General features: G+C 39.7%; 1 pseudogene; it reads right to left on the bottom strand.

Moving 5' to 3' along the window:
• Window positions 1-944: 944 nt before the first annotated feature.
• Window positions 945-2,392, bottom strand: LOC144371264 (uncharacterized; annotated as a pseudogene).
• Between the last annotated feature and the right edge of the window lie 11,511 nt (window positions 2,393-13,903).

Here is a 13,903-nt window from a genome sequence, read left to right as displayed (position 1 = left end):
GATTTCTTAAATGCTGTTCAAAGGGACCTGGACAGTTGAAAGTGTTACTGCAATTTTTAAAGATAGAAAGGGGATTTTCACAGATTTGAATTCTTTTGTGCCTTTGGAGAAAACTCTCAAAGCTGAATACTGCCCCACATGGCTTATCCTCAGCATTTTCTACAGTATGAGTCCTTTCATACAACTGAACAAAACTAGAACAGCTGAACCCTTTATATTTCTTACTTGCATAGGATTTATTCTTTTTATTCCAAAACAATATTCCCAGTCCTTAGGAAAAAAATGAGAAAACTAGAAGATTTCCCACATTTCTCACATTCACAGGGCTTCTCTGCATGAATGTTTTCATATATAAGAAAGGAAATGAAGCTGACAGAATGTAGCAAATCCCCCAAATTCAGAGGGATTGTTTTTCAATGTGAGTGAAATGGCTTTGAAGGCAACAGGGACAAGGGAATGATTTGTGACATTTTTCACATTTAAAGAGTTATTCAGTTGGATGTGTTGGTGTATGCCTTTAATTCCTGAGACTCGAGAGGCTGATTCTGAAGAATCAATGTTGGAGGCTAGCCTCAGCTGCTTAGGAAGACCCTAAGAAACTCAGCTACTCCCTGTCTCAAAATAAAAAGTAAAACGGAACTGGAATGTAGCTCAGTGGTAGAGCACCACCAGGCTGAATCCCCAGTGGATCGATTGATTGATGGATCACTCTCTCTCACACACACACACATTCATACACACACACACACACACACACACACACAAACACACACACACACACACATTTTCAGCTGTGTGAGTCTCTCTTGTCTTTGAGGATGATATGAAATGTGATTTACCATATTTCACATTCAAAGGATTTTTCTCCAGTAAACTTTCTACATGTATATGAGTGAAACATTAATAACAAAAGAGTTTACCAATTGTTTTCATGCATATGACTTCTATACAGTATGTGTTATTTCACATGTGTGAAGCAGACAAGATGTGGCAAAGTCTTCTCCACGTTGTTGACATTCATTGGGCATCTCTCCAGTATACATTCTTACATGTCTGTTAAGGTGACTGGATCTTGCAAAGGCTTTGCCTCACTGCCTACATTCTTAGGGCTTCTCTCCAGTATGAGTGTGTTTATGCATCTGAAGGTAAAAGGCAGTAGTGTAGGCTTTTCCACATTGTTGACATTCATCAGGCTTCTCTCAAGTATGAGTTTGTTTATGTGAGTGAAGGTAAGAGGACTGAGTGAAGGCTTTGCACATTGTTTGCATACATAGGGCTTCTCTCCAGTATGAGTGTTTTCATGTCTGCTAAGGGCACAAGATCTAGCAAAGGCTTTGCCACACTGCTTACATTCATAGGACCTCTCTCCAGTATGAGTCCGTTTATGTATCTGAAGGTAAGAGGCAGAAGTAAAGGCTTTTCCACATTGTACACATTCATAGGGCTTTTTTCTGGTATGCATTCTTCCATGTATGTGAAGATAACGGGATGAAGCAAATGTTTTTCCACATTGTTGACATCCAAAGGGTTTCTTTTTAGTATGTGTTCTTCCATGAATCTGAAGGCAACTAGATGTAGCAAAGGCTTTTCCACACTGCTTACATTCATAGGGCTTCTCTTCAATGTGTGTTCTTCCATGAATCTGAAGGTGACTATATCTAGCAAAGGCTTTTCCACACTGCTTACATTCATAGGACTTCTCTCCAGTGTGTGTTCTTCCATGAATCTGAAGGTGACTAGATCTAGCAAAGGCTTTTCTACACTGCTTACATTCATAAGGCTTCTGTCCAGTATGTGTTCCTCCATGTTCATGAAGCTGACGGGATGTAGTAAAGGCTTTGCCACACTGCTTACATACATAGGGCTTCTCTCCACTATGAGTTCTTTCATGTCTGTGAAGGTCACCAGATCTAGCAAAGGCTTTGCCACACTGCTTACATTCATAGGGCTTCTCTTCAGTATGAGTTTGTTCATGTGAGTGAAGGTGAGAGGACTGAGTGAAGGCTTTTCCACACCACTTACATTCATAGGGCCTCTCTCCAGTGTGAGTTCTTTCATGTATGTGAAGGTCACCAGATCTAGCAAAGGCTTTGCCACACTGCTTACATTCATAGGGCTTCCCTCCAGTATGTGTTTTCTGATGTTTTCTAAGTAATCTGGGATAAGCAAAGTCTTTCCCACATACCTTACATTTGAAATGTGCATTCCCTGTGTGTGTGACCCTGTGCTTTTGAAGACTTGTCTGTGAAATAAAGGTTCGAATATCTTGTTTACATTCATAGAATTTCTCTCCAGAATGAGTTCTTTCACGTCTTCTAAATAAAGAGGAGAAATGAAAGGCTTTCCCACATACCTCACATTGAAAAGGTTTACCTCCACTGTGTGTTATCATGTGTCTTTGAACACCTGGGAGAGAAGAAGAGGCTTCACCACATTGTTGACTTTCATAGGGTTGCCACCCAGTATGAGTTTCTTCATGTCTTTAAATGTCATTGGAAGAACTGATGACTTTCCCACGTACTGTACTTTCATGTGGTCTATCTCCAGTTTGTAACAACATTTGTGTGTGAACAAATGTTGAGAGAAACCAGAGATTTCCTATATTGTTTAAATTCACATGGCTTCTCTTCACATTCTTCATGCTTATATTATTTGTGTCCAGAGTGAGATGTGATGTGCCTATGAAGGAAAGAAGGACATATGAAATCTTTTGCACACATAATGAAGTCACATGAATTTACTCTATTAAAATTTGTCTTTGGTTAAGAATTGAAATCAATTTGAAGGTTTCCCCACACTATTCTGTGAAGAAAGTTTGAAGTTTACCATAGGAATTCTTTGTAGAAGAAGTGACCAGCACATAATTGATACCTAACTCATTCACAGTTTTCTATTTATTTATAGGTCTTTACATTTCTACCAACATCAAGTAAAAGCTAGATTTTCTGACTTGTTAAATTTGCCTGAAAATAAAGAGATTGAAAGAAAACAATTCTTTGCAACACAGCTTCTCTATGGCTATTATTCACATAGTCATATTCACATATGCAATTTCATAGTCCTTTTTGCATGTCAAATACTTTGAAAAGACTGAATACCTGTTACAGATAAGTATATATTTCTGGTAAAAAATATTATAAAAATAAATACATTTCAAATTATGCATACTTCTTTGGTTGGTTTGCATTAAAAATTATATGACAGTTCTCAGATTCCCTCACAAATTCCTCTTGTGAGTACAGTTACCTTAGGTTGCTTCCACAATTTTCAATCTGATCTTCAGTGGTCTTGTCTTCCCACTTGTTTCCTAAAATGAGACAACATAACAATCTTTACGAATATTTAGGACCTAGAAATGCTTTGCCAAATTTTAGGTGCCATTTATACTTCAATAATTCACCAACTGATTTCCTTTTCACCTTCTACATAAATGACCAAAATAAACATGAGGTTCTCTATTTGATTAATATTTAAAACCATCATTATTACCTATAGAAGCCAGGTTTCTGAGGACTTTCCGCATCACATCTCTGTAAAGGTTCTTCTGGGAAGCATCCAGAAAAGCCTTGGTGAAGTTCACAGCCACATCCTCAAAGGTCTCTGAGATCTGAAATATCCCACAAATGTATAGTGGAGGCCAGGAGAGAATGAAAGCATGAGAAATCTGCACTCAACATGCATGATGTTCACATTATTCCCTGGCCTCCTGATTAATTTCATGATTTGGTCCATCAAATCTTTACTGCACTCAATTTCTTACACCCATTCCAACACTAAAAATTGGCTACTCAGAAGGCAAACATCATAGTGATTTATACCCTTCCTTTGGTGAGTTCACAGGAAGTAAGGCAGGCTCCCAGATCACTCCTAACTTTTTTAATGGTTGCACCTCTATTACATGTCCTACAAATGTCCTGTGTGGTACAGAGCTAACATAAGCACTTCTGATAGTACTTATCTTTAGAAAAGAAAGGTGATGAGTAGAAAAATGCAGGAAGCATGAAACTAAGCATTTGAGAGAGATCCTGTCAACGACAGTGGCTCCCTGTACCTACAAGGTTAATATAGGCAACATGGTATTTACTGATGTCTTGTTTCCTCTGAAGGTCTATTGTTCTATACTTAAAGAAATGCCTAGAACAAGCCCCCACTCCCACCCTCTGGGCATGGGGTCACTAAGGAGATTCTTTCATAGACAACACTTGGACAACATTTCACACAGGTGGTCACAATGTGTTAACTGGAGATTGAGCTCATTCTGTGTGATTACACTAAGAACAACTAGAAGTTTGCAGGTGCTTTACTCCAGAACAAATTTAGTCAACTACCTCACTATTAAATGACCAAAACAAACATGAGTTCTCTATTTGAATAATTTAATTTATATATTAATAAACACAACAATTTGATAATTTTTTGTGGTTACTGTCAAAGCAGATTGAGGTAAGTGGAAAGATGGCACGTGTCTTAGAAGTAACTCTATGACCCAAAAATGTCACCATAGGCTGGAAATGTGGGTCAAGCGGTAACGCGCTCGCGTGGCATGTGTGTGGCCCAGGTTCAATCCTCAGCACCACATGCAAACAAAGATGTTGCGTCCGCCGAATACTAAAACATAAATATTTTTAAAAATTCTCCCCTCTCTCTAAAGAAAAAAAAATATCACCTTCTCCAAACAACAGCTTTACAAATTTTATAACTCTCAAAACAATCTTCTTAATAAACAGCAGGTGTTATTTTTCTAAGTCTCACAGTAACAATGAATGTCCAATGATTGTCAAACTTTTCTTAACAGCAGCCAGTTCACTACCATGATGTACAGTCATGAGACATATACCAATGTTCTGCTCAAGTACATTTTGATCAAGGTTGGGCCACATATGCAATGGTTGTCTGTGGTGAAAGTGATTATTTGTGCCTGTAGCAAAGGTGGTGCAAACAAACCTAAGGCAGAAGCTCTTCCACAGTGTGGTAAAGCAACAAGTTTGTAACCCAGAATTCTGAACTATCCCATACAGTCTGCATGTGAAAGAGGCCACCATTCACATCTGTAAGCATGCTATGATGTCTGCACAGTGAAGGAACAGAAAAAAAGAAAATGTCCCTGCCACTTACACAGAAGCATACTCAAGGACTGAAACCATACAGAACCACCCCAAACAATGAAGAACCCACAATTATCCTCAGAGACATCAGCCCAAATCTGTCAGGACAATGATACAGACAGGAGGGCTTCATGGACCTTCAACCAAACAGGAAGCACACTGAGGTCTCAGGGTCACAGCAACACTCTACAGGACATAAACCACACCCCTACAAGTGCACCTCCAGTGAAATCCCATGCATGCTCAAAGAACATGAGAGCTAAACCAGAAATCAGATCAGAAAAAACTGAAAAGCTTCCAGGGAAGGGGACATGAAACACAGGGCTCTGAATAGACACAGGACAAAGAGGTGACTCAAGAGAAAAGGTGACCATTTTGAAAGAAAAAAATGTAAAAGTCCATCATAGGAAATTCATAGAGAACACCGGAGGTGGCGATGTAGTGGTGTCTAAGTCATCCAACACATATTTCAGAAAAGAAGAGCTAAAAGCAACCAATGAAACTGCCACTTCAGAAAACCAGAGAAAGAAGAGCAAGGTAAACCTAAATTAACCACAGGTAGGTTGTCGCAGTCTGGCTGGTCACAATTCAAGAGCCACTTGTCAAAAGAAACGAACTTTATTTTTAGAACCACACATGGCAAACAAAAAAAGCTCCTCAGGAAAAAACCTTCAGAGCCCAACTGCCACCACCGGCTTCTCACAAGCCTCTCAACCTCCCCCACTCCTCCTGCTCTTGAGGTTGATTGGCGGGGTCACGTGGGCGGAGCCAAAAAAGTCCCCCAATGAGCAGCTCCGAAGTCTGAAAGGGCAGGGAAACAGCCCAATGAGCATCACCGCAGAGGAGCCAATCACCTAGAATTTACTGGGACCACTGTGATTCAATCATTAGCTGGCAGTCTGAAAGTTTGCTGGGGCCCCTTCAGCTGTGGCTCTCAAAATATCCCCCTCTCTGTTTAAACAACAAGCATGTGGCTTAGGGACCGTGCCTGCCTTAGGTTGTCCAATAGTACATATGGTCCTTACCCGTTATCTTAAGTTGGTACCATTGCAATTGGATCTTACCCATCACTGACTACCAGTCCAATATATAGCCACACCTGTGGATAGGTCTTTGTACCAGTGGGGGAGGGGGGTGAGGTTCTTACCCATCTTAGGGTGGTACCCTTGCAATTGGATCTTACCCGTCACTGACTACTGGTCCAGTATACAGCCACACCTATGGATAGGTCTTTGTACCAGCAGGGGGGTGGGGTTCTTTGCCTCACCTCTGTTGGCCCCCAAATTTTAGCTGAACGATCATGACAAGCAGAAGGGAGGAAGACACACCAAGCCAATTGACGGCTTCTTTTGGAAAAATTGTACCACCGATGACATCATCAGCAAAAAGACCCCAACACTACCACAAGTCACTGCACCAACAGATAGTTCACAATGCATACAGGTGAGTTCACAATGCATACAAGTGATACATAGTCCAGGCAAGTTCTGCAAGCAGTTCAGTGATGGCTATTGCAGAATCTGTAGATTGGTTTTATCTTTGTCTTCACCGGCACTGGGAAGAAGATACGAATTCTGGCAATTATGTAACATTGCAGAAGGCACTAAAAGAAAACAATTTTCTTAACAATTTACATTATCTTGAAGAGAATTATTAAATATAATGAAAAGAAAAGGTGAAAGTAAACAAACAGATCTGTTAATCTACTTTTTTTTTTCACATATTAAAAGAATCCTCAACAGTTGTTTACCCAATTTAAAATAAACCTTTTAAATCACGTGGAAAAAAATTTTGAATCCAGTTTTTCATGAGTGCTCATCATATATGATACATGGACATACGTACATACAAACATACAACATAAAAAACAAGTGTGCACACAACACATAACAAGTAAAGGCCTTATAACTTTTTACAGGTGAAATCTCCATTGCAATGTTTAAAAACTCTATAGTCAAAAAATAGAACTGATCAGCAAAACATTAACCTAGGTCTGTATGAGCTCAAAAAACAAAATAAAACTTCAAGATGTGGGAAAGGGCAATAATAAAATAGACATTGAAAAGAGCATCCTGGTTCTGTTGCAGATGTAAGGGTAGCCAAACTGGAATTCTGGATATCAGCTGTTATAGATTTGAGCCAAATCATCTTCTTTTTGGTCTGTAGAAATCGCTTTAGTTAGGGCTGGAAATGTGGCACAAGCAGTAGCGCACTCACCTGGTATGCATGCAGCCCGGGTTCGATCCTCAGCAGAACAAAAGATGATATGTCCGCCGAAGAACTAAAAAATAAATATTAAAAAATTCTCTCTCACTCTCTCTCAAAAAAAAAGAAAGAAAGAAAAAAATCGCTTTAGTTATTCTCTCTGGAATCCAAATCTGCTGCTGTTCTCCCTGTGGAAACACATAAACAGACCCCCCCGACTCCAGACAATTACTGGGTCACGACCTTTTAATCGTCCTGTTAGAATATCCTTCCAAATTACCTTGGGCTTATGTACATTTTTTGGACACATCTGCCTTTCTGCAGCACTAAGCCCTGATGAATCCAAATTTTAAAAGTTTAGAGTAAAAGGGGTTACTTTATGTTTAACTTTGGGGAATATATACTCCTTCCCAATTCCTTCTTTTTGCTTTAATAAGTACATTTTAATAGTTTGATGAGTTCTTTCAACTATGTCTTGTCCCTGTGGATTGTATGGGATTCCTGTTATATGAGCAATGCCAAATGTTGAGCAAAATTGTTTAAAGAGGTAGAATTATAACCAGGGGCATTATCTGTTTTTAACCGTTTTGAAATGCCCACAGTGGCAAAATTTTGTAAGCAATGAGCTATAATATCTTTAGTTTTTTCTCTTGCACGAAGGGAGCCCATCAAAAATCCAGAAGAAGTATCAACTGTAACATGCAAATATTTTAATTTTTCAAATTCTGGCAAGTGTGTGACGTCCATCTGCCAAATATGGTTAGGTATCAGTCCTCTAGGATTGACTCCAAGATTAACTTGTGATAAAAAGGTCACACAATGTTGACATAGTTTTATCATTTGTCTAGCTTGTTCCTTAGTTATTTTAAACCACTTTTGTAAAGTATTAGCATTGACATGGAACTTTTTAAGAAAATTTGTAGATGCTTTTAGTATAGGGAAAATATGTATGTCATGTGTAGTTTTATCTGCTAAATCATTGCCCAAACTAAGAGCTCCAGGCAATCCTGTATGTGCCCTGATATGTCCTATAAAGAATGGATCTTTTCTGTCCCAGATTAGACTTTGTATAGTGGAAAGCAAAGAGAAAACAGTAGAGGAAGGGGAAATCCTACCAGCATCTTCAAGGGATACTATAGCATTAACTATATACTATCGGAAAATAAATTAAATACAGAATCTTTAAACATAACAAAAGCTTGTAATACTGCATTAAGCTCTACCTTTTGAGCTGATTGTTTGGGTACTAAAAATGTAAAAGTTTGATCAGGTGTAACTATTGCTGCTGTACCATTATTTGACCCATCAGTGAATATATTTGGAGCATTCATGATAGGTGTTTTTCTTGTCATTTTTGGAAAAATTACAGGATGCGATGACCAAAAAGACAATAAAGGATTAGATGGTAAGTGGTTATCAAATGAAACATTAGATTTGCACATGATTATTGCCCAAGTATTTAACTCATTAGCTAACTCATCAATTTGATTCATAGTTTATGGAGTAATCATTTTATTGGGAGAAATTCCAAACACTCCCTTTGCTGCTTTTATTCCTTTGAGTATTAATTGTCCTATAGCCTCAAGATACCTAGTAAGAATATTGTTAGGAGAATAAGATATATGTATCCATAATAATGGACCTTCTTGCCAAAATACTCCTGTAGGAATATTTTTTGTTGGTAGTACAATAAATAATAAAGGCAAACTTATATCAATTCTATCCAAATGCCTATTTTCAATATATTTTTCAATGATTTTTAATGCCTTTCTTGCTTCAGGCATTAACATTCGGGGTGAATTTGGATCTGATGGACCTTTTAGGATATTAAATAAAGGTCCCAACTCTCCTGTTGGTATACCTAGATAAGGCCTTATCCAATTTATGTCTCCTAATAACTTTTGAAAGTCGTTAAGTGATTTGAGTTGAACTACTCGTATTTGAATTTTTGGTGGACAAACCACGGTTGAGGATAATAAAACTCCTAAATAATTAATTGGAAAATTTAATTGTACTTTATCTATTGATATCTCTAGATTATAATTTTTTAATAAGTTTGTGAGTGTGGCATTACATTCTAGCAATGTGTTTTTATCTTTGTGTGCTAATAATACATTATCCATATAGTGAAATATTTGTAGTTCAGGATTTTGATTTCTAAGTGGCTGGATTACTTTGTTAACATAAATTTGACACATAATTGGGCTGTTAGCCATCCCTTGAGGGAGTACTTTTTATTCATATCTCTGATCAGGACCTTCATGATTCAGTGCAGGGATAGTAAATGCAAAACGTGGATTATCCTCAGGATGAATTGGAATTGAAAAAAAAATCTTTAATATCTATGACTAAAACATACCAGGTTTTTGGCAAAGCAGACAATTGAGGAATCCCCGATTGAGCAGGTCCCATAATAACCTTTTCATTATTAATGGCTCTTAAATCTTGCAGTAATCTCCACTTACAAGATTTTTTTTTGATGACAAAAATGGGAGTATTATGAGGAGATACAGAAGGTTGTATATGTCCTTACGCTAATTGTTGCTTGACCAGGTCATGGGCTGCTTGTATCTTCTTCAGTCAGGGGCCACTGAGGAACCCATACTGGTCTTTCTGATTTCCAAGTAATTTTTTATTGTCTCAGTGGCCCTTTCTGAAAATCCAACCCATGTCTCTCCGTTCCTTGATCTATTTGTATTGGTGCTGCTATACCTTGTTCTTGTTTTTTTAATCTTTTTCTTTTCCTAAAACCTTTTCTAGGTATAATAGTGGGTGCATTTTGATTGATGTTATTTGTTAATGTCAAACCTAATTGATCTAGGACATTGCATCCCCATAAATTTATAGGAAGATGATCCAATACATAGGGCTATTAAGTTCCTTCATTTCCTTCAGGACCCTTTCAATCTAATACCGTTGTACTTCTATGGGGATTAGTTGCCACTCCTGGGCCTCACAGTGTTTGAGTGGCTTGTTGTAATGGCCAATGTTTCGGCCGTTCTTGATGAGAGATGATGCTAAGGTCTGCACCTTTATCCAGTAGCCCATTAAATTCATGTCCTTGAATATTTAGTTTTAGCATTAGGCGAGAATCTAAATTTAAAAAAAGCACAGCCCAATCTACACCTGTGGAGCCTAATCCCTTGGGACCTCTTTCTACACTACGACTGGAAAATTTATCATGTAGGCTAGGCATTATTAGTAACTGTGCTATTCTATCTCCTAGTGAAATTACTGATATACCCTTTGGAGAACTGGCTATAATTTTTATTTCACCTTCATAATCGGGATCAATTACCCCAGGACTTATAATAAGTCCTTTTAGAGTAGAAGAGCTGCATCCCAATAATAAGCCTACTGTTCCTTTGGGAAAAGGTCCTTTTACCCCTGTGGGAATGATTTGAACTCCCATCTCTGGAGTTAGTACTGATCTGGCAGAGGCGCAGATGTCCAACCCTGCACTCCCTCTGGTTTGTCTGATGATGGATCTGATGGACAATGTGTCCTGGGCACTACCCTGATGGGGTTGCTGGGTTTCTCCAGTGCTCCGTATATTTGTGGTTTTAAACCCAGGAGCATTGGGCCCCCCTGTCAATTTTTTGGCAATGGAGCCTGATACCTTTCTCCATGATATCGTGGATAAACACCAGGTTCTTGTTCATTTTTTGATAATGGAGTACCCTCTATGGTGGTTTGAGAACGGCATTCATTAGCCCAATGTTTCCCTCTACAACATCGTGGGCAAATACCCGGTATTCTACTTCTTTGATACCTAGTTTTGTTAAACAATCCTCCTATGGAGCAATTCCATTTAAAATGTCCTGTTTGTTCACAATTGTAGCATGTTCTTGGCCTGGCATCTAAAGCCTGTTTTACTGCAGCTGCCATGATTTTCCCTTGTTCATTAATGTCTCTGGCATCTAAAGCCTGTTTTACTGCAGCTGCCACGACTTGCCCTTTTTCATTAATGTCTCTACATAATTTAATATATGTGTTTAAATCTTCATGTTTTCATGGTCTAATGACTTCTCTGCTCCAATGATTCACTTGCTCATAAGACAGTTGTTTTATTAATGGCATTGCTTGTTCTGTATTCCCAAAAACTCTGGTAGCTGTTCGAATAAGTTTATCTACAAATTCAGCATAAGATTCATTAGCTACTTGTATTACCTTAGATAATTGACCTTGTAAACCTCCATGCCCATGTAATGTCTTCCATGCCCTAACCGCATCTGCAGCAATTTTTGCGTATACACCAGGATCATATGCAATTTGTTGCTGCTGATCCTCATTGTCACGACCCCCCTTGCCCGCAAGGAAGACGCGACTCAGGAATCTTCTTTCAGCAATTTATTCAGGCCCTTGATATTTTTCTAATAATTCTTCTACTCCCTCGGATGCCCCTCCCAGCCTTAATAAAGCACCGCAAACCCCAATGCAAAGCTGCCACGTGTACCCTTCTCACAGGGTGCTAGAAAATGACACGCCAACTTTCTCTGATAAGGAGCTGGGAACACGCCAACTCTCTTTGATATGGAGTTGTCCTTCACAGACCACAACGGAGCCAGCGCCATCATGTAATGGCGACCACAGTCCGCAGGAACGGCTCACCACAGCTCCCCCTTTTTGTTTCACTAAGACAATACAGGCGAGAGTAGAGGTCCTATCCCACTGTGCAAAAGTGGCTGCATAGTATGGGCCAGCCCCAGGGGGCGCCTTCCCCAGAACTGACACCATATCAGCCGATGCCTTTTTTCGTGGGGCGGGGCGGAGACACGTCAAACCCGCATGCAATAGGACATGCTCCCCTTGAGGTCCTTCTTCTCAATGGATCACTCAAGTGCAGTGCCTTGCCTCGCATCCTGTATCTTGACAATGGTGAGTAAGAGGGAATAGCTGAGGTTGAACTGTGGCCATGCAGAAGTACAACTACAAACAAGTTGGCAGCACCCTGAAAGAAAGGCACGGACTTTAAAGTGATAGATAAAGACCAGTGTGGAAACCCTTCTGCGTGCAATGGCAACAAGACCCGCAGAGTGCAAGGGCTTTCCAGCACTAAGAGGAAAGACAAAAGAAGGACATGTCGTACCCAGTCCAATGTTATAATAACTTGGGGTGCAACGACCATGTCAAAGGCACTAGTGTAGAAACCCATCTGCGTGCAATGGTAGCAAGACCGGCAGAGTGCAAGGGCTTTCTGACACTAAGAGAATAACGAGGAAAGATATGTCAATCCCAGTGCAATGTTATAATAACTTGGGGTGCAATGACCATGTCAAAAGTTTAGTGCTTAAGATGCGCAAGCCAGACCTGTGGCGAGTTGCCAGTTTCTAAAGCAGCAAGAGCTTGTATGATCATAGCCTTATCTTGAACACTACGAGCCTTAAGGCGACAGAGAAACCACAAACAGAGGAACATACCAAAACAACACAGTGCACCAAAAATGCCTACTCCCACCCACTCTTTAAAAAAGGAAAAAGCAGAAGATATCCAATTGGTGAATTGACCCAGAGTCACGGGATCGACACGGGTACTATTCAAGACAGCTATCTGGGTTAGTTGAGACTGGATCATGTCTTCCACTTCCATGGACCAATTTCCGGCCAGATATCCACCAATGATGTGGGAAGCATTCCTGGAATCATTAAATCTGACAGAGGTTATACATAAATGTGCACGTTGGTCAATGCAGCCTAAAAGTACGAGGTCAGCCAATTCTTCTACCTGAGCTTGAAGAAAATCTATTCTCTGGTTGGTAGCTAAAATCCCTGACAAAATATGTTGATTAATCGTATTTTGCGATTCAAGTATAGTGGACGTTTGTTGAACAACTTGATTAATAGTGGCAGCAGTTTGTACTTGACTGGCCATAGCTACTCCGGCCGTAACTGCTACAGCAGCAGATGCCGCCACGGCTGTCACTATAGCTGCCGTGATTCCAAAATCTCTGCGGACTCTAAGTAGCTCTACAATAGGAAATTTATCTGGATCCGCAGTGACAGGGATTGGGACAAAAGTTGGAATTTTCATAATCACTGCTACAGTCTAAGAACCATTCCAACACTCAGATAAGAAACAGGTAATAATAGAACAATCCAGCATCCCTGATGAGGTGTGATTAGCTAAAAGGAACAGGAACGGGGATTGGATACAGACCATTGCAGGAGGCAATGTGGCATAATGTAACAGAGACTTGAACGAAACAGATGTAAGCCTATTACCTCGTTCACTCTCCTTAGTAGTGCCAAAAACATTAGTCAGCCAACTTTTGGCTCTTAGTAATTGAGCCAATGTGGAAATATCGGCTGAAGCCCCCTTCTCATTGGAAATGAGCCATTGAAACCAGGACCAACCTGTTCCTGTAGAGGAGTTGGCATTGTTGTTAAAGTTATAAACATATCTCTTCAGAGGGGGGGGAAAGGATAAACCTTTAGCAACTTGATGTTTCTCCCAAGAATGATCCTGACAAGGCGTAAATCTCGGGGGAAAACCAAAATTAGGGGTACAGTAAGGAGAGGCCTTGAAATGAGTGGCATAGCAAGTACTATTAGAAGAAGGAGGCATTGGGATTAATACCTCGGAGATAATAGCTA

This window comes from Ictidomys tridecemlineatus, chromosome 16 (genome assembly GCF_052094955.1).
Source record: "Ictidomys tridecemlineatus isolate mIctTri1 chromosome 16, mIctTri1.hap1, whole genome shotgun sequence".
In the NCBI taxonomy this organism is placed as follows: Eukaryota; Metazoa; Chordata; class Mammalia; order Rodentia; family Sciuridae; genus Ictidomys; species Ictidomys tridecemlineatus.
This window is presented reverse-complemented; position numbering and strand designations above follow the sequence as displayed.